General features: G+C 46.5%; 1 protein-coding gene across 7 annotated transcripts in view; it reads right to left on the reverse strand.

Moving 5' to 3' along the window:
- LOC147014718 (sodium/calcium exchanger 3-like) overlaps nt 1–27,527 on the reverse strand; it is a 412,647-nt gene that overhangs the window by 359,842 nt on the left and 25,278 nt on the right. Inside the window, exon 1 of one of the 7 annotated variants that reach the window (XM_085852869.1) lies at nt 11,193–11,303. The exons of the other annotated variants lie outside the window; for them this stretch is intronic. The gene's annotated coding sequence lies outside the window, so the exon portion shown is untranslated. Of the gene's footprint in view, nt 1–11,192; nt 11,304–27,527 lie in introns of those variants that run through there. 7 annotated transcript variants of the gene reach the window in all.

The raw sequence follows: 27,527 nt of genomic DNA on the forward strand, positions 1-27,527 counted from the left end.
TTTCACATTTTTAAAATGCTTTTGGAATGTTTTGCGGAATGAAAGGTTTTAGAGAGGCCGGTGTGCAAATCCTGCCACCAACCTCCTTATAAAAATTAACCCAACTGCAGGAGGACGCCCGCAGACACATTTGGGCACTCGATATGGATGGCCGTTGGCTCACAAGGAGCTCCTCCACCCTTTGACAGGTTTTGTTCTTCATCCTGCTGGATATCCCCATCATACACCCTCCTCACCAAAAAACTTGTTGGGGGAGACGGTTTAATCGCCAATAACCAGACAATGGAACAGGTTTACATGGTACCTGTGGCAAGTCACAGATCGAATCTAACCTGACCTGACACATTATGAATAGGACTGGGCCCAGAACACTGCCTTGGTGCACACTCCAGCTTTGACAGGGAGAGGAGAAAAAGGATTCCATTGGGAACCACATGTTGGCTACGAGAATGGAGGAAATCAGTGAGCCATGTGCGGCGTTGGTCTTGGATGCCATCAGCAGAGAGTTTAGAGTGCAAGTCGGGATTCTAGACTGTAGTGTCAAAAGCTCGAGATATGTCGAGAGAGATGGTCCTTATCTAATGTCTGACATTGATGGCCTGCATTAATTGTTGGGAGAGTTGGAGCGGAATGTCCATGGTGGAGTGACCTGGTCTGAATCCGAATTGGTGATCTGATACGACGACGAAGAAAAGCAAGGATTTCACGTCAACTGTGATGATGAATTTGATGATCTTGCTGATTATTGGAAGTAAGCTGATGGGTCTGCAGTCAAGGGGATCGTGTTTTGCATCTGTTTTGTGTAATGCAGTGCCTTGTCGGGTCATATAGATTGCAGTGGATATGAGAACGATTGAGCTATATTAACGTATGTGCGCGAACGAACACACACACACACACACACACACACACACACACACACACACACACACACACACACACACACACACACACACCTCCCTTTGGGAATGGTGACGTTAATAATGACATCGAAGCAAGATGTAAACAGCTTCCTCCCCATTTGCATCGTGATGGGTTACTTGAATAGAATTAGCAACAAGAAGCCTTTTATCTGGGATTCAGCAATGAATGGCTCAACAGATCTCAACAACATTTTCAGAAAGAATGCAGAATTTGATTTGTTTCGATTTATTTATCAGTGTTTCTCGTACAATCACACCCCTTTTGATCATCGTTCTTTAAATTCCAAATGACAGTGATGGTTAGAGAATAAAGAACATCGCGAGTGCCAGTCCAGCGATAGTGCACTGCACATGCCTCTGAGCTTCCTAGTTCTGGGAATGATTCCCAGCGGAATCAGATCAAATCAAAACTGTTAAAAGGGGTCAGGGGTGGCGGGGTTCAGTTCCCCGGTCTCATCTGTTTGTCATGACTGATGATTGTGGTTCCCCGTTTGTTCCTTGTCCAATTTCCCATCCATTATCTGCCTGTTCCTTGCAATATTGTCGGTATGTTAGCTTCTCATCCCTGTTTTTTTTTCAGTTTTCCATGAGCGTCGATCTCTGTATCAACGAAACAAAAAGCAAAGAGGAACGTTATTGCGGAGTATGTCATTCTTCACGGGCTGCTCAATCTGGCCAGACTTGATTGTTAAAGTTAAACATCCCATTGTGTATTTCATACTTATTCGTAAAAGATGAAAATAAAACAATGAAATCTAGCAGGTTACACTCATGAGAGATTAACCCTTCGAACGCCGACGGCAGAGTTAACAGTCCGTATTCATCAAAACAGAATCTCATACGAATCATTAAAATTGCATGGACTCGACCAGATTGCTTTTTACAGAAATAAAAGTTCTTTAACAGGAATGATTGAAATGAGCTTCATGCTATTGCTAAATGAAGCCAAATGTTCTCCATGCACTGCTCTCACTCCCCCACACCCCCAGGAATACCTCTGGCTTCGGCTTCCCCTCCACTCCCACCTCATGTTTATATGTGTACTGTACCGTCCACTGAACAGTGATGACTCCATCTCCACCTCACTATCCGAAAACATGGACCAACTTCTATCTTCTCATCCAAACTCTCTCTTCCTCTTATGTGGTGACTTCAATTGTCATCACGCCAGTTGGCTAGGTGTGGGTACCTCTCTCACCTGCCATGGCATCTCAGCAAAAGCTTTCTGCGACTCATTGGGACTGACTCAATCGGTCAACTTCCCGACCCGGATCTCAACCAATGGTACTCCATCTCTTCTGGATCTGATTTTGACAAATTTCCCTGACAATATCTGCTGCTCTTCCTTCGCTCCAATTGGTTCTTCTGACCACGTCCTTGTCAAAGTGGACATCACCCTGGCTATTATCAGAGAACCACCTCACCGCCGTCGAGTCTGGCATTTCACTCAAGCCGACTGGCAGGGTCTCCGAGCAGCCATCAAACTTACAGACTGGTCTCCTATCACTACTTTCTCAAACATCAACTCATCCTGGGAATTCTTTCAAAGAAACTTGCTCTCCCTCATGCACAGATTTATCCCCTCTCGTGTTCAGTTGTCTTACCCTTCCTCCCGCCCTTGGTTTACTGAAGCTTGTGGCGAGGCAGTTGTCCTGAAACAACTTGCCTTTGCCTCATGGAAAGCAAACCCAACTGAGGGCAATCTCAGTTCTTTCCACAAAGCTCGGAACAAGTGTGTAGCTACCCTCAGGAGAGCCAGAAAACAACATCTTTCTCATCTCAAGTCTGAACTCTCAAACCTCTCTCCTTCCTCAAAATCCTGGTGGCGTTTAATCAAATCTGTTTCTGGCGTATGTTTCCCCCTCCATCCCTCCCTTACCTCAAATGGCCGCACTGCTGATTCCACACGTGATAAAGCTGAATGTCTAAACTCGGTGTTTGCAGCTAAATCTTGTGTCCCAAACCCATCACTATCTCTACCCACTTTACCCAGTCGCACCCAACTGTCCCTGGACTCTGTATCCTTTTCTCCTGACAAGGTGGAGAGCTTGCTTTCAAACCTCGAGTCAGATTCTGCAACCGGTCCAGACGGCATCAGCCCACGTGTCCTCAAAGCCTGCTCTTCTGCTCTTGCTCACCCTCTCTCTGTTCTATTCACCCTCTCATTTGCCCAAGGTCATCTGCCATCTGCTTGGAAATCTGCTAACATCACTGCCCTGCATAAAAAAGGTGCAAAAACAGATCCCTGTAACTACAGACCAATCAGCCTTCTCCCAATCATCAGCAAGGTGATGGAATCCATCATCGCTTCAGACATGAAATCCTTCCTCTTCTCCAATGGCTTGATTTCCAATCATCAATTTGGTTTCAGACCAGGTCACTCTACCCTAGATATGCTGCTACTGCTCTCCCATCAATGGATGGAGGTCCTCAATGCCAGACAGGAAATCCGAGCCGTATCCCTGGACATATCACGTGCTTTTGACACAGTCTGGCACCCTGCCCTACTCACCAAACTCTCTTCCCATGGTATTCAAGGCCATCTCCACTCATGGCTCGCAGACTTCCTCTCCTGTCGCAGTCAACGTGTGGCCCTAAATGGAGTTCTTTCATCCCCTCTTCCTGTGCAGGCTGGAGTTCCTCAAGGTAGCGTTCTGGGCCCTGTTCTTTTTCTGGTTTTCATCAATGATCTCTTGGACTCTCTGGAAAATCCTCTATTTCTCTTTGCCGACGACTCCACCCTCTGCCGTACCATCTGTCATTCCTCAGACCGGCAAGCAGCAGCTTCTTCGCTCACTGCAGATCTGGATAAAATCACAAACTGGTCCAACACGTGGAACATGTCTTTCAATCCGGACAAATCTCACACTCTCACTATGTCTCTTCGAAAGGACCGTTTACAAAACCCCCCCATCCACTTTCTCAACAATCCTCTGGAAGAAGTCTTTTCTTTCAAGCTTCTAGGTCTCACTATCTGCCATGACCTTTCCTGGGAAAGTCACATTTCCAAACTCGCCTCAAAAGCCAGTCGCCGACTGGGAATCCTCCGTCGTGCTAAGTCCTTCCTCGGCCCTCTTGAGCTCCTGACCACTTACAAAGCTTTTGTCCGTAGCCTGATGGAGTACTGCTCTCCCCTCTGGGCTGGTGCTCCTGCCTCCCACCTTTCTCGGCTTCACGCTGTCGAAACCAGGGCATTTAAAATCATCGGCATCTCCCGCAATGAAGCTGAGTCTTTGGGCCTCTCACTCAATCACCGCAGGTTGGTCGGTGGTCTTTCTGTCTTCTACCGACTTCCTCTCCAGCCTTGCCCCCCCTGCTCTCTCTGCGATTTGTCCCAACCACATTTCCACAGGGCGCTCAAGGTCCGCCAGCAACCCCCTTCTGGTAAAACTACCAAAATCACGAATCACTGCTCATCTTCACTCTTTCATTCCTCTTTTTTCCCGCCTTTGGAATAAACTTCCTCACTCTATTCTTTCCCATTCTTCCCTCCAGGCTTTCAAAACAGCTGTTCACCACCACCTCTTATCTTCCCCCATCCAAATCCTCGATCTTTTCTACCCCCGATAATCCACCCAAGCCCACTTCCTTCATTTCTCCTGCTTTCCTTCCTGAAAGTCCCTGAAATGTCCATCTTCTCTTCGCCATGTTCCCCATCCCATCCCCATCCCTCTCCCTTCCACAGTTCACCTAATGTGTTCCCCCCTGTTTTGTCCCTTCCACTCCCGCCCCTCTTGTCTCATGCCTCCTTGCTGTGAGTTGTGTGTTAGCTCTCATACGAGCCTCGACCAAGGTATACAAAAAAGAAAAAAAAATGTGACCGATTTAACTTTGAAACAACTTTGTATTTCGAGCATGTCAAGAGTATCGAAGAGTTTTTCCGGCTTTAATAATTGTGCAACAAGCCACTGGGGCAAGAAGAGAAGAAAAATCAGGTCTTGGCTCGTTTATTAACGAAGCACAGCTCGCACGATGAAGAGGTGGGAAAAAAGTGAAGATCCAAGCACCGCTCACACGAGGAAAATATTTGTCATCAGAATTGTCGACGATATTTTGGAACACGAAGCATGAAGCAATGGAGAGGAAAAGCGCGAGATTGGATTGCATTTCTGTTCCGAGGAAGAGATTTTCTGGATTTTTACATCCACCACCGAAGGTGAAGGAGGTTATGTTTTCACCCCTTTTCTGCCTGTTTGTTTGTCTGTGCACAGGATATCTCAAAAAGTTGTGGACGGATCCGGATGAAACTCAGTGGACATGTTGGGTGTGTGGCAAGGAGGAAGTGCTTCGATTTTGGTGAAGATCCGAATAAGAGAATTATTTAATTTTTTTTTAAAGATTCTTCATCATTGATGGGGCCAAAAACGACGTATAGCATGATATTTCAAAAATGTAATGGGTCCGATATGTACTAGTGGATCAGGCATTATGTGGTGGAGGTATGCGCTGTACTGAGTGCCCTTCTAGTCTTGTGACGTTTTTCCTTTCATTGATTTGAACTAGTACGTGCCCGTACGTGCGTGGCCGTACGTGCAAAAAAAAAAAAAATAAAAAATAAAAACTTTCAAACCGTAAACCAGAAACAACAACCACACAGGCCGTTCCTTCGCTCTTGCGTGCCTGTACATGCAACCTCCCCCCCCCCAAAAAAAAAACCTTTCAAACAAACACACAGGCCGTTCCTTCACTCTCGTAAACGACGACTGGATGGGGGAATTGTGTTTATCTATAAATGCGCATAAGAAATCGAGAAATTATTAGAATTCATTAAGTCATCACCATCCGGAAGTGGTGCGTGCCCGTACGGAATGTTCACATGCATTCCACGAACTACCGCTTGCATTGAAGTAACAACTGCTGTGATACTTACACACACAGAGTTAATTAAAATCCATATTAAAATCAAGTTCACCTCCCTGTCTTTGCTTGCCATGACATTTGCTGCCATTGACCATTGCCGCTCCTACGCCACGGTAACTAAGGCACCGATCCCCATCGTAACCGGCACGGCACGTGACATCATCGTCGGCCGCCGCGCACCGGCCTACGCAGCCACGCCTACGCAGCAATGTGTCCTGTCATTGGTTTGGTAAATAAATGGCCATAACTTGGGAAGCACTTATCCGATTAATATCAAACCTGAAAAGGCACATCCACAGGACTCCAGCAATATACCTGGCAAGTTTCAATTAGATCGGACCAGCGGTTGTCGAGAAACAGCGGTCACACACACACACACACACACACACACACACACACACACACACACACACACACACACACACACACACACACACACACACACACACACACACACACACACACACACACACACACACACACACACACACACACACACACACACACACACACATTGCTGGAATTATAGATAGATGGTTGACGATGTAATTACCCTCGCCAAAGGATTCAGAGAGGGTATTGCATTTGGGTACATTTGTTTGTTTGTCTGTCTGTTTGTTTGTTTGTTTGTTCGCACAGAACTTTCGTGTTTTTCTCTGCAACCGCTTGGCGGATTGAGACAAAATTTTCAACATTGGTGCGACTACTCATGTGGAATGTTTTAATGTTAATTATGACGTCACAGGTCACGTGGTGTGGCAGCCATATTGGAAAAACGGAAAAACTTTGAAACTGCACCAAGGAAAAAAATTTAAACTTGGCACATAGCAAGTACTCGTCATGGTGAATGAGTGTGATTTTTTTTTTGTGTGATGTCATAGATGCCCTCGTTATGATGTCATAATTGCATATGTTGAACGCCACATCTGATGAGTATGAACATTTTTGAGGGTCATCTTGGGATAAAATGGTCCACATAATTTTTTTTTGATGATGTCATCAGTCACGTGATTCGGCAGTGATATTGCTTTGTTTTTTTTTAACCTTCAAAAATCTTCTTCTCTGAAATGGCTGACCAGATCGAGATGAAATTTTACACATATGACCGCCTATCCATGAGGAACAAAAGGGTCACACATATGATGTCATCGGTCACATGGTTTGGCAGCCATATTGGATTTACCCTGAAACCTATAAAAAAATACACCACTCAAAAGAAGTCCTGATGGGGGTTTGCAATTTCTCATTGTTCTTTTTCTTGTTATTGTTGTTACAGCACTTCGAATTTAGCACCAGCATGATTATTATTGCTTTATCATCAAATCCCTTCATATATTTGTAATGTTAGTTCAGAGCCATGAAATGTGAACAAGGTTGATAATCGTAGAAGGAAAGAACATGAGGTAAAACCAGCATGTAAAACAACTCATCATGGAGGTGAGCAGCAGTGATCTTTGAGCAAAGCGTTGCTCAGGTGAGTGGAAGCTAGCCTGTGGGGCAGCTGTGTGATCGGCGCTTGAGTTGCAGGAAGCATCCTGGAATGGACCCATAAAAGTGTACAAAGAGGAGAGAAACAACGTCGAGAGACAGAGGGAGCAAATGAAGGAGATGCAGGTGTCGTCACAAGGATTACATTTCTGTCATTCTAAAGGGGATTCTCCCTTTGAAACAAGGATGCTCTCGAAGGCTCGAAGTACGTCGGAGCCCCGGCCTTATTGCGGAAGAGTCAATCACTCAGCGGGACATTTCGACAAAACTTCAGTGCTCTTGCCAGGCTATTCATCCCTCCCGGTGCTACTATGGAGGCCTCACAGCTTAAATGCTCCCTGGCTGTGGTTGATGGGTCGACTTTGCACAGAGGCACGAAGAGCACGGTTTTATGGCATCACTGCTCCACGCAGAACTTGTACGGACTTCTGGTGCTGCTTTGTACTCTGCTTCACAACTGCCTTCATTGTAAATTTAAGTGCAGTTGCCTCGACTACTCACTACACCGTCAAGTGCATCATAAATTGCCTTTCTTGTAAATTCATTTCAACTTCCTCCACTACGAAGTACACCGTCAAGTCAATCATCATGTGCTTGATACACCATCTCAAAGTGCTCCCATCTTGTGACTGTTGTCCTGGTTTCAGCATTTAAATATTGTTAGTCGATGCAGTTTGTGAACTGTTGCTTTTGTGTAAATGCTTGGTTAAGGAAAGGTTTCGGGTAATCTGGATAAATTGTGCAAGTTGCAAATAGAGAGTTGGTTTTCTATCACCGACATTGTGGCACAAATCACGTTTCACTCGTATTTGGTTGAAGGTTAAACGACCTGTTTACTCCAAACTCTTATAATCCGGGACGCAACCGGCTCCGAAACTTGAGGGTGCGGGAATGGTCACAGGAGTGCGTCACGTGTGTGGTCACGACGACCGACGGTGAACCTTCCCGTTCTCTTTCAAATTGTTTCCAATGTATACTGAGCTGTAACTGGCTCCACCAATTACAGCTTTACCATCATATTCATGCCAGCAAACGTTAAAACCACAAACATTTAACTATTACATTACACGCAATCAATGAAAAGGTTTCGAAAACCTAATCGCTGCAGGTATAACAGGACAAATTGAACAGAATAGACAGCTCAAAGGCGAGCGCGCTACCTCGAAGCAATCCTGCCAGCTCTCGTATTACAAGTCAAGTATTGTAAATGATATTTTAAAGCTTGGTCAAAAGATCAATGGGATGTGATTGCAGCATTGTTACTAAAGACAAGGTCCATGAAAGAAAAAGAAAAAAAAAAGATAAGAAGACTGTGGTACCCAATCAGGTGACTGCTTTTTCTTCACTCGGAGTCAAATTCAATCAGGGCGCTGCTGCTCACGTTCCAATTACTGCCATGATGAAATTTGTGCAAAAAAAAAAAATATATATATATATTTACCAAATTATTTAGTTACAAATCAAACAGGTATTGTTTTTGGATGTTGTGTCAGGATCACGATTACAGTGCGACTGAAAAGGAGACCCGGATACAGCAAATGCAACGTTTTGGAGGTATAAATGCAGACAGTGGAGGAAGATGACTTTCAGTACAATTTGTTTGAATTTTAAAGTGTTGTCCCGATGGGTTGAACAGTTGGCACAATGAATGAGAAAACACAAGAGACAGGGGAGGGAGTTGATTAATCATAATGGAGCCGCCAATTTCAGCTGTTATCATGTCATGAACTCCACTAATCCCCGAGGCCCTTCCACGTACAGCTGTGCGAGCTGCGAGTAGAGTTCACATTAGCAAGACTTTAATGCGACGACGACAGGTTGTTATGAACAAGCCGGCCCGATGTGTGGGTCAATTTGATATCTGTATTCCATCTAATTGCGACACAAGACTTTACAAGGTGACAAATGGGAAACCCGAGCTCAGATTCAAAATAATACAATGTCTGGAAGAAAATATATAACATTGCCCATTGACATGAAACGATTCATTTTTCATTGCCAATATTTAATGCCACCAGGCAAGAAGCAAAATACGTTACCATAACACTCAACGGCCCCGATCGCTGCATTGTGCTGTGTATGATAACTGGTTTTCTATATTCACAAAACATGTAATTAACAATCAAATCGACATTGCTTCATTTGGTGTTGGTTTTTTTTTCACATGATCTCAGGCTCATGGAGGAGCTGCAACACATGCACACAATTTCAGACAAACACAGCCGCTGACCTTGGAGGAAGCGACGCAACTTCCGGGACACTCTGACGCAGACACCATTTGGGAAGTCACTTTTCTCTCCAACGTCAGCGGGGCAATTAAGGAGAAATGCATGTGTTCTATCCTCTAAATGCTGAGCATTGAGCAAGGAAGCAGCACGCACCATTATGAAAGTCTTTGGTACAACGCGGCGAGAGTTCGAACTTCCAACCTCACAGACTCCGAGCTCCGATCGATAAATCACTGAGTCTGGTATAGCTCTCCTGTGATCTTCGAATTAGTGTACAACAACAAACATCAAAAGAGAACTTCTGGTACGCAATAAATGTGAAATCGTTTTGAGAAAATGTGAAACGTTAGCTTGATATGATGTTCTTTAATCACTGCGTGTTATTAAATTCACGGACAGCCAAAAAAGTTGCAAATTTATCAATTTTTTTTGCATGAAAACTTCTTCATAAACATCGCAAAATCGAATTTATTTAAAATAAGAAAAAGGCAGATCCTCGCCAGGACTTGTGTTGTGTGGTGCTTGTGTACTGATGTGTTATATAATAAGAGACATAATTAGAATTTCCACTTTATAACTGCTGGCAGTGATGACCGGATACCAAGACGTCCCGCTTTGATCGGACACCTGACCCTGACCCATGACATTTTGTTAAATTATTATTCAATTTAATTTCAGATTGAATTAAAAATAAATTCATTTCAAATCAAATGGAAGACCAAACAAGTCCAGCCCTGCATTGGAGTAATCAGAAGGAACCCGAACAAGAACGAGAAGGGCAGTCGGTAGAGCGCATACCTGCGCCCCGTAATGCCTGATACACGATAACATATATGGCCCAATACATTTTTGAAATATCATGATATACATCGATTTTGAGCCCTATCTCTCAATGGTGAAGAATCGCCGAAAAAAATTGAGGTAGTCAGATCCGGATTCGGATCTTCACCAAAATCGAATCAATTTGTCGTGGTCACACACCCAACCTGTGCACCAGGATTCGGCCGAATCCATCCGCAACGTTTTGAGATATCGTGCTATATATTCCTTTAGCCCTATCTCTCAATGGGTGAAGAATCATTTTTTACAATTCGACTAGTCGGACCCGTATTTGGATCTTCACCAAAATCGAATCAGTTCGTCCTTGTCACACACCGAAACTGTCCACAAATTTTCATCCGGATCCGTCCACAACTTTTTGAGATATCCTGTACACAGACAAACAGACAGAAAGGGGTGAAAACATAACCTCCTTCACAAGAAAAAGAGGAATCAGAGATTGCAGACCCTCGCCAGGACCGCTTTTGTGTACTGGTGTGTTTCTTAAAAAAAAAGAGACATAATTGGAACTGCCACTTTATAACTACTGGCAGTGATGAACGGGTACCAAGACGTCCCAATTTGATCAGACCCCTGACACTGACACATGTTTTTTCTATTATTATTCATTATTCAATTGAACTTGGAATGGAATTAAAAGAAATTCAATTCAAATCAAATGGAAGACCAAATAGGTACAGTCCTACATTGGAGTAATCATCCATCAGGACCATCCTCTGTGCAGAGCGTTGGTGCTGCCGAAGCAGTCGACTGGGCTATTGGGCACAATCCTGGACGGGTCAGGGTCACCACTCCGACATGCTGGCACTCATTTTGCCAACCTCGGAAGGATTAAAGGCAGAACCAACCCCACCTGGTATTAATTCAACAGCTCAGCAGGATTTGAACTCAGGACCCAAAGATCCCGAGGCCACCACCCAAACCATCAAGCCGACACAAGGCATATTGGAGAAATCAGAAGGAACCCAAACAAGCAAAAAGCAAAGATGAAATCATCAGGAGGAACCTGGATAGGATTCGCATTTCAGCAGCTAAATCTCTACCCTCAAACCCATCAAGGCACAGCCAAGTGAGCCTTGTTCAAAAATAAAACTAAAAAAGAACCCACATCAAAAAATAATTCTGACTGCCAGACCATGCGTCTGATCAAGTTGAAATTTCAAATATGTATTCCCCATCATGAGTGGATCATCAACGTAAAGTTTCACGTCGATTGATTAAGCGGTTTCAGAGAAAGCATTATTTAATATTTTTCTTCAATACAATATGGCTGCCAAACCATGTGACCTATCAATTATTCCTGAACACACTTGTACAGCCATGGCTTGAGGAACACTTGTGTGAAGTTTCCCCTCGATTTGTCCAGCCATTCTGGAGAAGAAGATTTTTATAGGTTTTACGGTAAATCCAACATGGCTGCCAAACCATGTGACTGACCAATGAAATCATATGTGTGAACCTTTTCTTCCTCATGGACAGGCGGTCATACGTGTAAAGTTTTGCCTTCATCTGTTCAGCCACTTCAGAGAAGAAGATTTTTGAAGACTTTTTTTAATTAAAACAATATGGCTGCCGAATCACGTGACTGATGATGTCATGAATTTTTTTTCTGTGGACCAATTTATCCTTAGATGACCCTCAAAAAATTTCATACTGATCAGATATGGCGTTCTACATAATATGCAATGATGACGTCATAACAAGGGCACCAATGATGTCAGAAAATAATTATTCCCCATGAGGAGTACTTGCCGTGTGCCAAGTTTCAATATTTTTTCCTTGGTGCGGTTTCAGAGATACAGAGGTCCAAGGTTTTTCCAACATGGCTGCCACACCACTTGACCGATGGCATCATAATTATCATTAAAAGATTCTACATGAATAGTTGCAGACTCTGACAGAGTGTGTTTTTGTTGTTTGTTGTTGATAAATCGTCTCTGACTCTGACAAAGAAGAACTGAATTCTTCCACAGTGGGAAAAATCGTCTGGGGGGGGGGGGCAGACAGATGGTTGTTCTTTGCAGATTATGCGGTTTTACCGTGTGAGACATAATCTGCGGTGATGCTCGCCGAAACCGTCAGGAGGTGCATAATGTATAAACAACTAATGTGGTCATCATTGGTTAGATATTTATCAGAATGCCATCCTGGTGAGAGAAAATAAGCCGAAAATACAGATAGGTAGTTCGTTTGATGTTTAACTGATATTGACCATGTAATCTTTGTCTGTGTGACAGAGTCGTCGGGCCGAGGCCTCAGGGTTGGAGGTGACACTTTGGTGTTGGATGATGTCCGATGGGGTTCAAGAAGTGCTCGTCACACTCCACATGTTTTTGAATATATATATATATATATATATATATATATATACATATATATATATACATATATATATATACATATATATATATATATATATATATATATATATATATATATATATATATATATGAGCCTGGTGTTGGCGCAGTGGTTAGGGCAGCGGCTTGGGATCCAAAAGGTCCCGAGTTCAAGTCCTGTTGGGCCACTGAATTAATACACCAGGGGGTTGACTCAGCCTGTCATCCTTCCGAGGTCGGCGAAATGAGTACCAGTATACTGGGCTGGTGTATACCCTGGTTAAAATAGGTGTACCATATCCCTGTGTTGTAAGAGGCGACCAGGGTTGCGTCAGGAAGGGCATCCGGCGTAAAACATGTGCCAAATCACGATGCGGATCATACGGATGATCCGCTGTGGCGACCCCTAACGGGAGCAGCCGAAAGAAGAAGAAGAAGACACATATATATATATATATATATACATATATATATACATATATATATATACACATATATATATATATATATACATATATATATACATATATACATATATATACATATATATATATATATATACATATATATATATACATATATATATACATATATATATATATATACATATATATAGATATATACATATATACATACATATACATATACATACATATATACACATATATACATACATATATACATATATATATATATATATATATATATATATATATATATATATATATATATATATATATTGTTACGGCTCTGGAAATTTTCAGAGCACCATGTAGGTCCTTAGATCAGTTATGCCGATAAGTCTGTGTTCAGATAGATTTCCCCACCGTTGTCTAATGGGTTTTACTTGTGTCACCCGGGCTGTGATCTTTGAGGTAGCCGTTTTTCTTTTACTATCGTTATTTTGGACCAACCACAACGCCAACCACCAACCACCTTCTCCACCACACCAACCACCAACCACCTTCTCCACCACACCAACCACCAACCACCTTCTCCAGCATGCCAACCACCAACCACCTTCTCCACTACACCAACCACCAACCACCTTCTCCACTACGCCAACCACCCACCACCCTCTCCACAACCACCTTCACAACAACGACATCTCCTCACCATCTCCTAAACCACATCTCCCCCGACAAATCAACACGAACAACGTCGCCTCACCTTCATTTCCGAAGCGACGCCATCTTTGCGCCAGCCACGGCGAGTCCGCATAGAACGGCAGTGCTGCAGGCAGACGCGGGGGTTTCCTCGCCGTGCAAGTCAGTAATTTCGCGCACGTCCGCTCGCCGCGCAGGGTAGCTGTCTTCGCGCACGTCCCCTCTGTGCAAGCTTCGCCTCGGAATTCGGATCAAGAGAGCGAGAGGGGCAGAGCCAGTGGAGGTCAGAGGTGAGAGTGCGGAGATCATATCTCGCCTCACAGACACCATATAAGCGGAGCGCGGAGCGCCAAGCGCGGTCAGTCGGTGGAGTGTCTGTCGGGGTTCGGAGCGCCTGGAGCCTGGAGCCTGAAGCCTGCAGTCGGTGGAGAAGTTGAGGAGAGTGGAGGAGACGTGAGCTGGGAGCACGGCCAAGCCTGCTGTGCCGCGCGGAGCTGCGTGTTCGTGTGCAGGACGTGGAGAGAGCCAGAGAGAGCTCGCCAACCAGCACCGAACGGTCTGAGGTGATCGGGCTTCGGAACAGTCCGAGCATCGCTGAGGGACGAACGGGTTCTTAAAGGGAGCATCAACTCAGAAAGAGCAAAGACCCGTTCGTTCCTCTCAGGCATTGCCGGCTGGGGCCCGAATCACCAGGCCGCGGCCGAGCCGTGGTTACGCGAGCTGCCGTGTGGACGGAACGTCGCGGGACGCCCCAGCGAGGACAAGGTAACCTGCGCGGCCTCTTGGAGCATCTTCGGTCCTCAAAGCACCAGGTTTATAAAGACCCCGAGAGGTCCAGTCTACCCCCTTGTCTTTGAGGGGGTTTTTCCTTGCTTTTCTTTGTATGAAAGTTGTGGCGCTGAGTCCGTGAAGTAGAACTGTGTATAAGTGACTAAAGGCCCAGTCACACCTTGACGTTTTAGCCAGCGATGGCAATGTATTAAAATGTATCTAAAACGCTGGCTTACGTTGAACTTTTGATGTTTTTTTTAAAGATTCGGATGTATTCTTAGCGACTTGGTCTTATGTATAACGCATTAGTAATGGACACAGAACGTTTCGTTGTGTTATAGATAACTTATACCAACGAATGCTGAACCTGTTGTCGGCCTACACAACCTATGCCCAACGATAGTCTAACTTAAGTATAGCGCGTTGCACGTATCGCCGACGATGTCGTGACGTAGCCTATTAAAAGGCTGACGCACAACGATTCGAATCATAACTGCCATAGAAATGGAAGTGTCAACATCGCGGTCACACCTTGGCGATCTTGCCAGCGTATGCCAACCTAAGAAAAATGTGTCTAAAACGTTGGGGCACGTCAAATACGGTATGAGTAAGTTTGGTATACGTGAGTAGAACGCTAAAGCATGCTATCATACGTCGTAGTAGTCCGGGAGCCAACCGATCAAAATTAAAAAAAAATTGCCCGGTCTGCTATAAAATTTTTGTGTTGATTTTCATAAAGAGACACCCTTTGAGTATATGAAAACCAATGTTGGCAATGGTGAAACTCTTGCGCAACAACACAGTCAACACTTTTGCGAGCCCCCTCTGATAACAAAATGTTGGCAAAAGCGAAGATGTAGGATGGGGGTAGGGGTAATTCATAGTGTCCTAAAATCATAACCACTAAACCTATATACACAAATGACCCCTCATATTAAAGAGGAGTTCATTTCCTATATCACAATTGGTGTAGATTTAACCTACCTTCAATTGACATGGTTATATGTCAAACAACAAAAGATTTATGTAACTCAGAAATGCTTGACTATCAATGGGGTCAGGAACAAGAACATACTTTTACATGCCATGGTTTTAAGGAAGATAAAATTAGAAATGGATTAACACAATATTGTGACATGAAACATCCTCTTCAGAGGAAGAGTCACTCTCTGAAACAACTCCACCACATGAACCTCTCTGACCAAGGCATATGCATGTCACTCAACCAAGGCACAGCAGCCTTTTTGCATGAACATCGTTTCAGACATTTGGATAATTTGCACATGCAAGACACCGTTTTGTCTATGTTTGGCTTGGCTGGCTTAGACATGAGAATTGGGACCAGTTTTCCATTGATAAGGGTTCTGCCAAATGTTGTGGCTCGGGGAAGTGCTCGGTCACTGAGATGTGCACGTCTATACAGAAGCAATTGATACAATGCTCTTAAAACAAGGAAGTAAAACGCATCTTCTGTTGCTGGCAGTGACCTAAGGTCTAATTTTGAAGAGACAAACATATGCTGCCTGAGGGTATCCAAACAGCTGAACCCTTTTTGGCCATGCACAGCAGTCCAGTATACTCTGGCCTCATCAATGACACATTCTGTTGCTGCCATTTCACTATCTCTTCCAAAATCAACAAGGTGGGGAAGGTTTCCTATCAGTCCCAGAGAAACCTGTGCCGCTCTTCTTTTCACAGGAACACAGGCATCATCCCAACTGACTGGAAGAGGGGCCTTGTTGTCCCTCTCTGGAAAGGGAAGGGTGATCGCCAAGACTGCAAAAACTGCCGGGGGGTGACGCTGCTCTCAGTGCCGGGCAAGGTCTTTGCTCGGATAATTCTTGATAGGGTTTGCCACCATCTGCTTGAGCACCAGCGTCCAGAGCAGTCAGGCTTTACACCAAAGAGGTCAACGATTGACCGTATCCTTGCACTTCGTGTCCTCACCGAACACAGACGAGAGTTTAGGCAGGGGCTGCTTGCAGCCTATGTTGATCTCTGTAAAGCGTTCGATTCAGTGAATCGGGATGTCCTCTGGAGGATTCTTGGTCTTCGTGGGGTGCCACCGAAACTGATCGATCTGATGTCTGAACTCTACTCTGGTACTGAGAGTGCTGTGAAGTGTGGTGGTACCATCTCTGACTTATTTCCAGTTGTTACTGGAGTTCGTCAGGGATGTGTACTTGCCCCACACTTTTCAGCACTTGTATGGACTGGATTCTAGGGAGGATGTCGGAGAGATCAAGTTGCGGTGCATCGTTGGCAATGTCAAGATCTCAGACCTTGATTTTGCAGATGATGCAGTCATCTTTGCGGAGACTTTAGACATCCTCTTGGGGGCCCTCGAGGTGCTGAATGAGGAGTCGGAGCCGTTGGGATTACGGATTTCTTGGGTCAAAACTAAGATCCAGGCTTTCGGTGACATCTTGGATGCTGCTGTCCTGTCTGTGTCTGTTTGTGGTGAGGATGTTGAGGTCGTGGAGAGATTCACTTACCTTGGCAGTGATATTCATGTCTCCGCAGGTTGTGAGCCGGAGGTCAATAGACGTCTGGGTCGGGCCTGGGGAGTCATGGATTCACTGGATCATGGGGTGTGGCGCTGCCGGTACCTGTGCGGGAGGACGAAAGTCTGAGTCTTCAGGTCCTTGGTACTTCCAGTCTTGCTCTATGGGTGCGAGACTTGGACTTTGACCAAGGATCTGAGACGGAGACTTAATTCCTTTGGTACCAGGTCTCTTCGGAGAATCCTTGGCTATCGCTGGTCGGATTTTGTGTCCAATGAGCGGTTGCTGAGAGAGACTCGGATGAGATTTGTTACCTGCATAGTCCGTGAGCATCAGCTGCGGCTGTATGGACATGTGGCTCGTTTTCCTGACGCTGATCCTGCTCACCAGATTCTCTCAGCGAGGTCTCATGAGTGGGAGGCCAGTGGGCCGACCACGTGCCTCATGGTTGCAGCAGGTTGACCATCATCTCAAGGAGATGGGGATGGGCCTGGCATCTGCCTGGGGGATGGCCAGACGGAGGCCCCTGGAGTACCGGCGGAAAGTGGACGCAGCGACGCGCTGTTCTGGCACATGCTCCCATACCTGACCTGACCTCTTCTTTTCCCCTTCTGAATGGGTAGCTCACTGTGTCACATCCACACAACACATATGTGCACAGAAGTGTAGCTGCGACATCAAGAGGATTTTCTGGTACTTCTTGCTCAACACTTCTACCAGCTCATGAATAGGTAGGTATTGATTCTGCCGTTGTATCCAGAGTTCTTGCAATGTGTTCAAGCAGCAGAAGTGATATACACACAGCATAATTATGTCTGTATCTGTTGCATGCCCAACAGCTCGATGGTGATCAAGATATTCCACACAATACACAAGATGAGCAATAATCCTTGTGTCTGCCTCTTCATGTTCTTCACAAGGTAAGTCCAGAACTGAACTTGATGCTGATGTGATGGAAAGAGTGTGACCTTTGTTTTCCATCATACTACCAAGAATGATGGTCACTCCATCCGGAATAGCTTCAGGACTCTCACAAAGGGAAGTGCCAATGAAGTTCTGAAGATTTCCTTTATTTCTTGGATTCTTCATGAATAAATTCAGTCCGAATTTCTAGACTCTTGGATGGTGAGAATTGTCTTGCCTGGTCTGTCTGGTTTCTCCTCTGCTGCTCATGACCCTTCAAAGTATGGCTATCATCAAAATCATCCTGATCACCAATGATGTTGACACAGTTGCACATTTCAGGTTTCAACTGCAGGATACACCTGCTAACGAAGATACAGCTGGGGAAGTTCACCAAATGTTTTCGCACCCATTTTTGGTATTTATTTACAAATGCCATTGTGTCTACCAGATAAACTGTGTATAGGTCACTCTGTGGTAATGATGGCAGCTGTAAAACAACATCCTGCTCAGCTTCAGCAATTAGCACTGCCACGAAATCAGACTCGTTGCCTTTGCGCATTACAACCCCCTGTGCTAGCGTGGATCAACCTCAAACAGGGATGATGGATAGTCTGTCCACTCATGGGAAAATGCAATCTGTCTTGTGACTGGGTCGGCATCTCGATAGAAACACAGCACACGTGTAGTTGCAGTCTCATCTTGATAGATCCTGATTAAACTATGTTTCCTTGATGGTTTGATTTCTTCTGTGAGGAGAAAGTTACCAGCTTCAGTGGTTCAATCTTAATAGAGACCACCTCTTCTGCTTTCATAATGGCTTCCATGCCCTTAGCTTGAGCATGGACCAAGTCTTTTGAAGCAGCCTTCTCACTAGTTGCTCTATTGAGCAGAACCACTTGGTTGTTACACTGGAATGGGTTTATCATCTGTTGGCATATCACTTTCTTGATCTCCTCAACATGCATATGTTCTTCTGTTGCCTGCTTCTGTGTTTCTCCATGATGAGTAGATTCCTGTTGGCCTAGATTAGCCATAGACTTTATGTTCTCTGATACAGCTGTGAGAAATGGTGCTGTTTTCACATATTTATCTCGAGCAGCTGGTGCCTGAGATATGCCTTTGAACAGAGATGTCTTCCCTTCATTGTTGTATGTCTGCTCCAGGGCCATGTCACTCCAAACACCATTGAATTTTCCTTTGGAAGAGTGAACTGTGAAGTACCCAACCTGGATCCAGCAAACCTTAACCGAACTGTGTTCAATAGAGTAAGAGGATTTTGGGGGGTAGGGGTAACTTTGGTTGACAAAAATGTTAATTTTCTCTTTAAAAATTGATAGAACTCAATCAAATTTGCTGTTTTAATTAGCCATGGATACCATGTTCATATCACATTAAGAGAAATTAGTATTCTAATGCAGCATCTGCCTATGATAAGAAAAGTTCTAAAGGCCATCTTCAAAAACGTTATTTTTAAGGCATTTTTCACAAAATTATGTACTTTTACGAGGTTTACTTTCACAAAGGCAATTTTTTTTTGTCATTTTACAATGCACTGATTGAATTCTTACATTTAGTTCACATTTATTTTTCATGAATGTGATTTTTTAATTTTTTTAGAAATTTTATTGACAATTGCTGTTTTATCAAATTTTTCAAATCTTCCTCAAACAAAAACGGCCGCCAAAATTTTTCGCAAGAGCTTATGAATTGCCAACATTGGTTTTCATGAACTGCAAACATATATCTAAACATCCTGGGGGTGTAAAATTTTATAGCAGAGGCTGTAAGGTCCAACCCTAAAACAGCCTCGTACACAGGTTGGCTCCCGGACTATAGTAAGTAGAGTACGTCAAGAAATTTTAAACATGTTCAAAATTTTACGACGCACTCGGCGTATGACACACGTTCCGCATGCGATGGGGATAAGTTGTACACACGATATGCGGACGCTTACACACGTCCACAAAGGCTACTTATAAGCTACTCATAAGTCGAAACACGTCGCGGTAATGTCTTTTTTACGCGAAACTTATTTCTAACTTATGTTTGACGTGCTTTGAACCAATTCTTTATGTAGTCCCAACACACATCGACGTATGTAGACGTATTCCAATGACGTCTTCCGGTCGACAAAAAAAATAAATTAACGTGTTTCTAGCTTACAACTGCCATATAAAGACGTGTTCCCAGCGGTTTTGGGAATTGGTATATAAAAATGCTGCTCATAAAAGGGGAACCCAACTGTTTTAGAGTCCTTTTTGAGTCGATGTCCATGTCAGCAGTATCAGTATCAGTATTAGTAACAGTATCAGTATCAGTATCAGTATTAGTATTAGTATTAGTAGTAGTTTGTTCATGTTGGCAGTAATAGGTGAGTGTGAGGGGGAGGGTGTGGGTTATGATGGATCCTCCTTGCGTCCGCGTGTCCACGGGTAGGAGACATCTTTGCACCATTATTTGAAGTTCTTCGCGGCTAATTTTTTATGGGGCTTTTTCAACAATGAGCTATGGCTTGTTTTTACGATTTAGGTCTATTCATAACGGGTTGGACAAATGCACAATGAACTAATAATGTGCATAGAGCGCTTTGATTACTTATAGATACGGTATCCCAACGAATAATTATCATGAAGCCGGCATTCACAAACTATGCCCAACGATAGCCTAACTTATCCATATCGTGCGGCAGTTTATCTTTGCCGGTGACGTGGGGTTTGCTATTCATCGGCTGCCACTCAACGATTTAAATGGCTGCATCTCCACTATTGAAAGTAGACGCTTGCGCTCAACAATTGGATTTTTTTTTACACTCAACGACTTTTAAACGGTACCACTCAGCTATTTTCATTGTTTACAATGAACGATTTAAATTGCTGTCACTCGCCTTTGTTTTTTGACGCTGGGGTTTGGAAATTTGAAGCGTTTCTTCTGAACGTGTTAAAACGCTCAAACTCGACTATTTTAAATAGACGCTGCCGATGGACAATTGGAATCATAGCCAAGCCAGACATCGAAGTGTGAACATCCTCGTCATGCTGAAGAAAAGTTTGAAGAATGCTGCAAATAAGTGTCCTGGCCGTGGCCGTGGACGCTGACGCAAGGACGATCCATTATACCGACGTCTTTCAGCCTATGAGTAACTTAAAAGTAACGTCTGTCGATGTGTGGCAACGATCGCGTAACGTGCCAACAACACGTTAATCATAGGTTAGAAATAAGTTTCGGGTAAGCTAAACATTACCTCGGCGTGTCTCAACTTATGATTAACTTACAAGTAGCATGTGTTGACGTCTGTCAACGATCGCAGACCGTGCATACAACTTGTGGCCAGCGTCGCGGAACGTGTGAGTCATACGCCGGCATACGTCGTGAAATTTCAAGCATGCAAAAATTTGAGGACAACCAGAAAGTACAACGTTTAAAGCCAGCGTACAACGACGTATGGCAGTGTTTTTCAGCGTGCTCTCAATGTTATCAAAACTTACCCATAACGTATTCAACGTGTGCCAGCGTTTTAGAAAAAAAATTCAAAAATCGGCATACGTTGGCTAAAACGTCAAGGTGTGACTGGGCCTTAAATAATAAATAAACGGTCGAAGCTCCTAAACATTGCTTTTGTTTGGCTGTATAATTGCATGCATGTTCCCCCCATTCATTGCATGACTGCATCACTGTATACGTGTGGAAATAAATGTGCTTCTTTAAATGTGAACCTGCTCGTTACGTCTTTTCCTTTATAGAGCTGCCATCTTGCTTTCGGAATATAGTTGGTTTTAAATAGCCGGTAAAGTGATCGGGTCCAACGGGACTGCATGATAATACACCACTCAGTTATCCCAAAAGGAGCGAGCTGCTTAAGTGGCTCGTTTCCAAGCGGTCTCGTTGAGGTACAATCTCTCGGTAATCTACCCGCACGAATAATTAGGTAAATCGAAGATTTGGCGATCGGACCCTGTAGTGTGCGGGTAGATTGCGGACAAGGTTGTGGTGTGGTTAAGAACACACCCGTGGCTGGTTTTCGGCGTTGCTCCGGAAAGCCGCGACTGGATTGTTCGTCCAGTGGGCGTACGGTCGCGATTCGGTTAAAAGCGGCTGTGTGCACGCTGGCGGGCGAGAATCTACAACAATATTATAAGCCTGGTGTTGGCGCAGTGGTTAGGGCTGCAGCTTGGGATCCAAAAGATCCTGAGTTCAAGCCCCGTTGGGCCACTGAATTAATACACCAGGTGGTTGACTCAGCCTGTCATCCTTCCGAGGTTGGCGAAATGAGTACCAGTGTACTGGGCCGGTGTATACCCCGGTTAAAATAGGTGTACCATATCCCTGTGTCGTAAGAGGCGACCAGGGTTGCGTCAGGAAGGGCACCCGGCGTAAAACATGTGCCAAATTACTATGCGGATCATATGGATGATCCGCTGTGGCGACCCCTAAAGAGAGCAGCCGAAAGAAGAAGAAGATATCTATATATATATATATATATATATATATATATATATATATATATATATATATATATATATATATATATATATATATATATATATTCTTGTGGTTACCAAATTCGCAAACCACCATTCAGGTCCCTTAGGTGAGGTATCTCGGTAAGTACATGTGTAGTTAGGCCCAAACCCGTTGTCTAGTGGGAATACATGTCATTTATGCGTGCTGCGACTTCAGGATAGCCGTTTTTCTTTTACTATCTTTAATTTGGACCAACCGCCATTGTTACCACCACCAACCACAACGCCGCTTCACCACAACCGCCACGACCTTCACGTCACACCTCGCAACCGTCGCATCGCCACCGTTCTTGCGCCGCCTGTGGGTACCGGTGTTGGACTCGTGCAGGGCGCGCGCCGAACAGCGTGTACAAAATCACGGATTTTGTGCTTCAAAAACGGATCAAAAACGACACACGCCCACTTTTTGCCGTCCAATCGGTGAGCGAGGGGCGATTTGGCCCCGCCTCCAGGACGTTGGAGGGCGATCGATATATGCAAATTTATGGATCAAAAAGCATTCACGCCCACTTTTCCTCGGGCCAATGGGGAGCGAGGTGAAAGGTCGAAGGGAGGGGGTCAAAGATGAGAGGGCGAAGCCACGGGGCTGATAAAAAGCGATCGTGTTCGTCAGTCCAGTGAGTAGTAGAGTAGGAGAGTCGAGAGGGAACAGAGAGTCAAGACTTCGCGGGCGGTGGAGTTGGCAAGAAGGAGCTGGTCGTCGTGTGCGTTGGAGTCGGAACGGAGGGGACGGAGCTGTGGAGAGGCGGCGAGGGCAGACGAGGGGGTGCTCGCGTCGTGCAGGGAGCTGCACCCCAGGGAGGCCGACAGCGCGACCTGGCCGAGGTGGAGACGCTCGTTGCGGGGCAATAAAAATCCTCTATACCCTGAGCATCAGCAACCCCCTCCTGTTTCCCCCCGCGCTGAGATAGTGCGACCAAGGGGGCCCCTTTCCCACCCCCTACCAGACACTGCCCGCGAGGCCCGCGGAGTTGAGGCACCATCGCCGCTCCGCGTCTCATCACCAGACGGGTAGGCCCGACCCGGTCTCGGCCTCAGGCCCGCCTCATCCTTGAGGGTATTCTTTCCTTGGTTTTGGGTATGTGTTGTCGGCGCCGTCTGTGAAGTAAAATTGTATAAGTGTTGCCGTGTGCTCGGTAGTCGGTATTAGCTCTGCATTGTGTCTTCGCTTTTACATTTGCTTTTTGTGTAAATTGCATTGTGTTTTTCTTTTCTGTGTGCATTTGGTGGAATTGTATATGTGTGCTTTCCGTTCGTCGCGAATAAATGTGCTTTGTGTTGAACTGTTTCCCGCTTCGCTTCGTCATTTCCTTCATTGAATCCTCATCTTGCTTCACGTAAAGGGTTGGTAGTGGGCTGAATACGCCCGATAATTAATCGAACCGTCGAGGTCGACGATAACACCGCTCGGTTATCCCGATAGTATGGAACGGGTCGCTTAAGTGGCCCGTGTCCGAAGTCGACCTGCGGCTAGGTGCGATCGCCCGGTCTACCCTCCGCGTGGGTACTTAGGTAGGTCGAATTTGGCGAGCAACCCTATCCCACGCGGGGGCTGATTGGCTCGATCGCGGTGAGACCGAAAGGTCCACCCGTGACTGGTTCCCGGCGTTAGTCCGAGAGGGTCACGACTGGATTGTCCGTCCGGTGGGCGACGTGCCGCGATTCGAGTTACGTGGCCGTCGCACGCCGGCGGGCGCGAAATCCGCAACACTGGTGTCAGGTCGTGCGATACAAATTCATCGCCCTCCTCGCGGCACTGGTATCGGAGAACAGGAAAACGGGCTCTCCTGTCTCCAATTAAATTCACGGGAATCGGTCCAGGGGTGAGAGAAGCGACCCCCGATTCCCTCCAAATTACGAGCGAGCAAATTAACCCTTTAAGAGAAGCAAGATGGCGTCTCAAGGCAAGCGGGAGCCGGGGGTATTAGAAATGTATATGTGTAGTAATGTAGAGTCCATGGTCCAGGATGGAATCCCCGTGCAGGAAATGTTGATTGTGCAGGAACACGGACTCGCCCAACTGAACCCAGAGCCCGAAATGGGTGCGGCAGCGGCCGCGGTGTATGACACCCTCCCCCCCCCCTCCACCAAAACCCTTCCCCGATCCCTGCCGAAACGGCTCACCCAAGCGCACCCGACATGGCCCAGCTATTCACCATGCTGGCAAAGATGAATGCGGAAATGATCGAAAAGATGGAAGCGAATATGAAAAACGAAATGAAAGGCATGAACAAACAAATGAACGAAAAGATGGATACAAATACAAATTAAGTGAAAACGACGATGGATGCGAATAAACAGCAAATGAGGGAAGAAATGAAAGAGCTACGGGGTGAGACGCAGAACATGGGCCGATGCCTGCAGGCGGGCATGAAGGCCGTTAGCAGGGAACTTAAAATGGCGACCCCACGTGTGGGAGCAAACGAGCTGGAGGGGGGTGCAACGGCTGACAGGCCCGCGGTGGAGGCGGGTGAAAAAATAATTCGGGGGGCGTGTTGGGCGAGGGTCGTGACAGAGGAATCGACGGTGACCAAAAGGGAAAAATTAAATGGGGAGACCAAAACGTGTGAGACGAGACACGAGGTGACGACGACAGAAACTTATAAATGTATAGAGACACGGGAGATAAAAAAAATAGAGGAGAGACAACACGATGAAGACGGGGTAAGTGACGCACACACACAGGTAGTGGAGGACAATGGGGTTGAGCTCGCGGAGCGTGTAGAGACCCAGTGCGAGCACCTGGGTGGCCTCCTCCAGGAACGAGGGGAGGGAGTATGCCCCCTTGAGAGGAGTCACGACCAGGTGAGTTCGGTCGTGCTTTGCGAGGTTAAGGGGACGGGTGCTGTGGACAGGTGCACGGAAAGCTTGGGGGGTGTAGAGGCCCCGGAGACCCTTGTGGGGACACAAATCCCCAGTGTGGTTGTCCCTGTGTGTGTGGTGCAAGGTGTGAGTGCGTCCCCGTGTGTGGAAGCGACCCCGTGTGTGAGTGGTGTGGTGGCGATGGTGCCAGAGTACGTGCTTCCCAGCACGCCGTGTGTGGATGAGGAACCGCGGGTGAGTGCCCACGCGTGTGTGGATGAGGCACCGCGGGTGAGTGCGGCCCCGTGTGTGGAAGCGACCCCGTGTGTGAGTGGTGTGGTGGCGATGGTGCCAGAGTACGTGCTTCCCAACATGCCGGTATGGGATTCCGCAGGAGCTGCACACGGACCAGGGACGAAATTTTGAGAGTGAATTACTAAAAGAGGTGTGCAGGCTCCTGGAAATTCGAAAAACACGGACAACGCCCCTGAGACCACAGTCTGATGGCATGGTGGAGAGGTTCAACAGGACCCTGGTCCAACAGTTGGCCCTCTTCACCGCCACTAACCAGGAGGACTGGGACGAACACCTTCCGTACCTCCTGATGGCCTATCGCGCGTCCCAGCACGGGTCTACCGCATGTAGTCCGGCGCTGTTGATGTATGGACGGGAGCTGAGAATCCCCGTCGATTTATTGTGCGGTCCGACGCCTGAGCGGCTTGATAGGCCCCCGGGGGAGGGCTATGCCCGTCGGTTGGAGGAGGGCTTGGAGAAGGTCCACGCCTTCGCACGACACCGGCTCCAACAGGCGGGCATAAAAATGAAGCGCAGGTACGACCACCGGAGCCAGGTGAGCAAATACCCACCGGGGGCAAAGATTTGGTTCTTTAACCCCCGGCGAAGGAAGGGCAGATGCCCGAAGCTCACCTCACCTTGGCAGGGCCCGGGGGTCGTCCTGGCGCAAGTCAGTGACGTGGTCCTAAAAATTAAAATGGGACCACGAGCCCTCCCTCGGATCGTCCACGCGGACCGCCTGAGGCCTTACAAGGGCGACCTTACGCCCTCATGGATATGTCTTGCCGGAGGAGTCGGTGCTGGAACAGCCGCTCCCGCAGAGGCGCAGGGCTCTCAGAGTCTTGCAACGAGTTCACGAGCCCAGTAGGAAGGGAGGAAATTCCCCCCCTGGGAAATTGATTAATGGGATTATTTGGAGACAGTGACTGACAGTGAGTGTGTAGAGTTGACGTAGTTTAGCTACGTAGTGTTAAAAGGAACGTGCTGTAGTATAAGGAACGACGAGGGAGCACGAGTTAGTTAGGGGAAGTAGTCAGGAGGATGGCAGAGTTCAGTGGTGTGTGTGTTGAAGAGTAGTTGGTGAGTTGTGAGGTGAGTACTTGGCGAGTGAGTGAGGCCAGCGGGTCTGTGTGTATGGAGCGAATGGGGAATGCATGGTGCGATGAGTGATTGGGGGGAGGAGTGACTCCCGCCCAAGGGACCCCGGGGTCAGTGTAGATTGAGTTAGCTGGGTTAGTCAAATTGAAAAATGGAGGTCGTTTTGTTGTTGGTGGGAAAGTAGGCTCGAGACCCATTTGGAGGGGTGCAGGAGCCCTGTTGACGGGCTTGGGAGCGTGGCTGCGAAAGGTGAGTATCGCTGAGTGGGTACCCCGGGCACCAGGCTAGTCGGCCGCGGTAGGCCAAGGGCCCATGGGGGGCCGGGATAGCGTAGTGGGCACGGGTGCGCCTGCTTGGTGCGGGGGCCCGGGGCGCCATTAGCCGCGTGGGCAGTGTTGTGGGCACGGGTGACCCTCGGAAAGGGGCCCGGGAGGCCGGCCTGCCACGTGTGCGTTTCAGGGGAGGTGCCATGGGGGGCACTCCCCGGTGTTAGGGAGCTGGTAGGCTCGGAGGCAGTGTAGTGCCCGGGGGTGCCATAGCGGGAGATTCGGCAGAGGGTCGTGCCTGCCAAAGGGAGCCACGTGTCCCAGCCAGGAGACCGTGTGAGGGCACGGAGAGAAAATTGGGGGGCGAGGCCCGAAATTGTGAGGACACCAACACAGGCGACGGGAATCTGGGTTGTTAGAACCAATAGTTTAAGCAAGAGGCGCTTGTTGAAAGCCCCGGGGTAGTTTAACTGTTAAATGGATAGGGTAGATTAGGAGATGTACCCCTCCGCACCATCCATCCCCTCGCTCTCGTTGTGGGCCGCTGGACCCACTTGGTGTTAAGATCGCTGAACTCTGGGG

This window comes from Eptatretus burgeri, chromosome 13 (assembly GCF_056783735.1).
Source record: "Eptatretus burgeri isolate ZD-2024b chromosome 13, Ebu_testis_v1, whole genome shotgun sequence".
Classification (NCBI taxonomy): domain Eukaryota; kingdom Metazoa; phylum Chordata; class Myxini; order Myxiniformes; family Myxinidae; genus Eptatretus; species Eptatretus burgeri.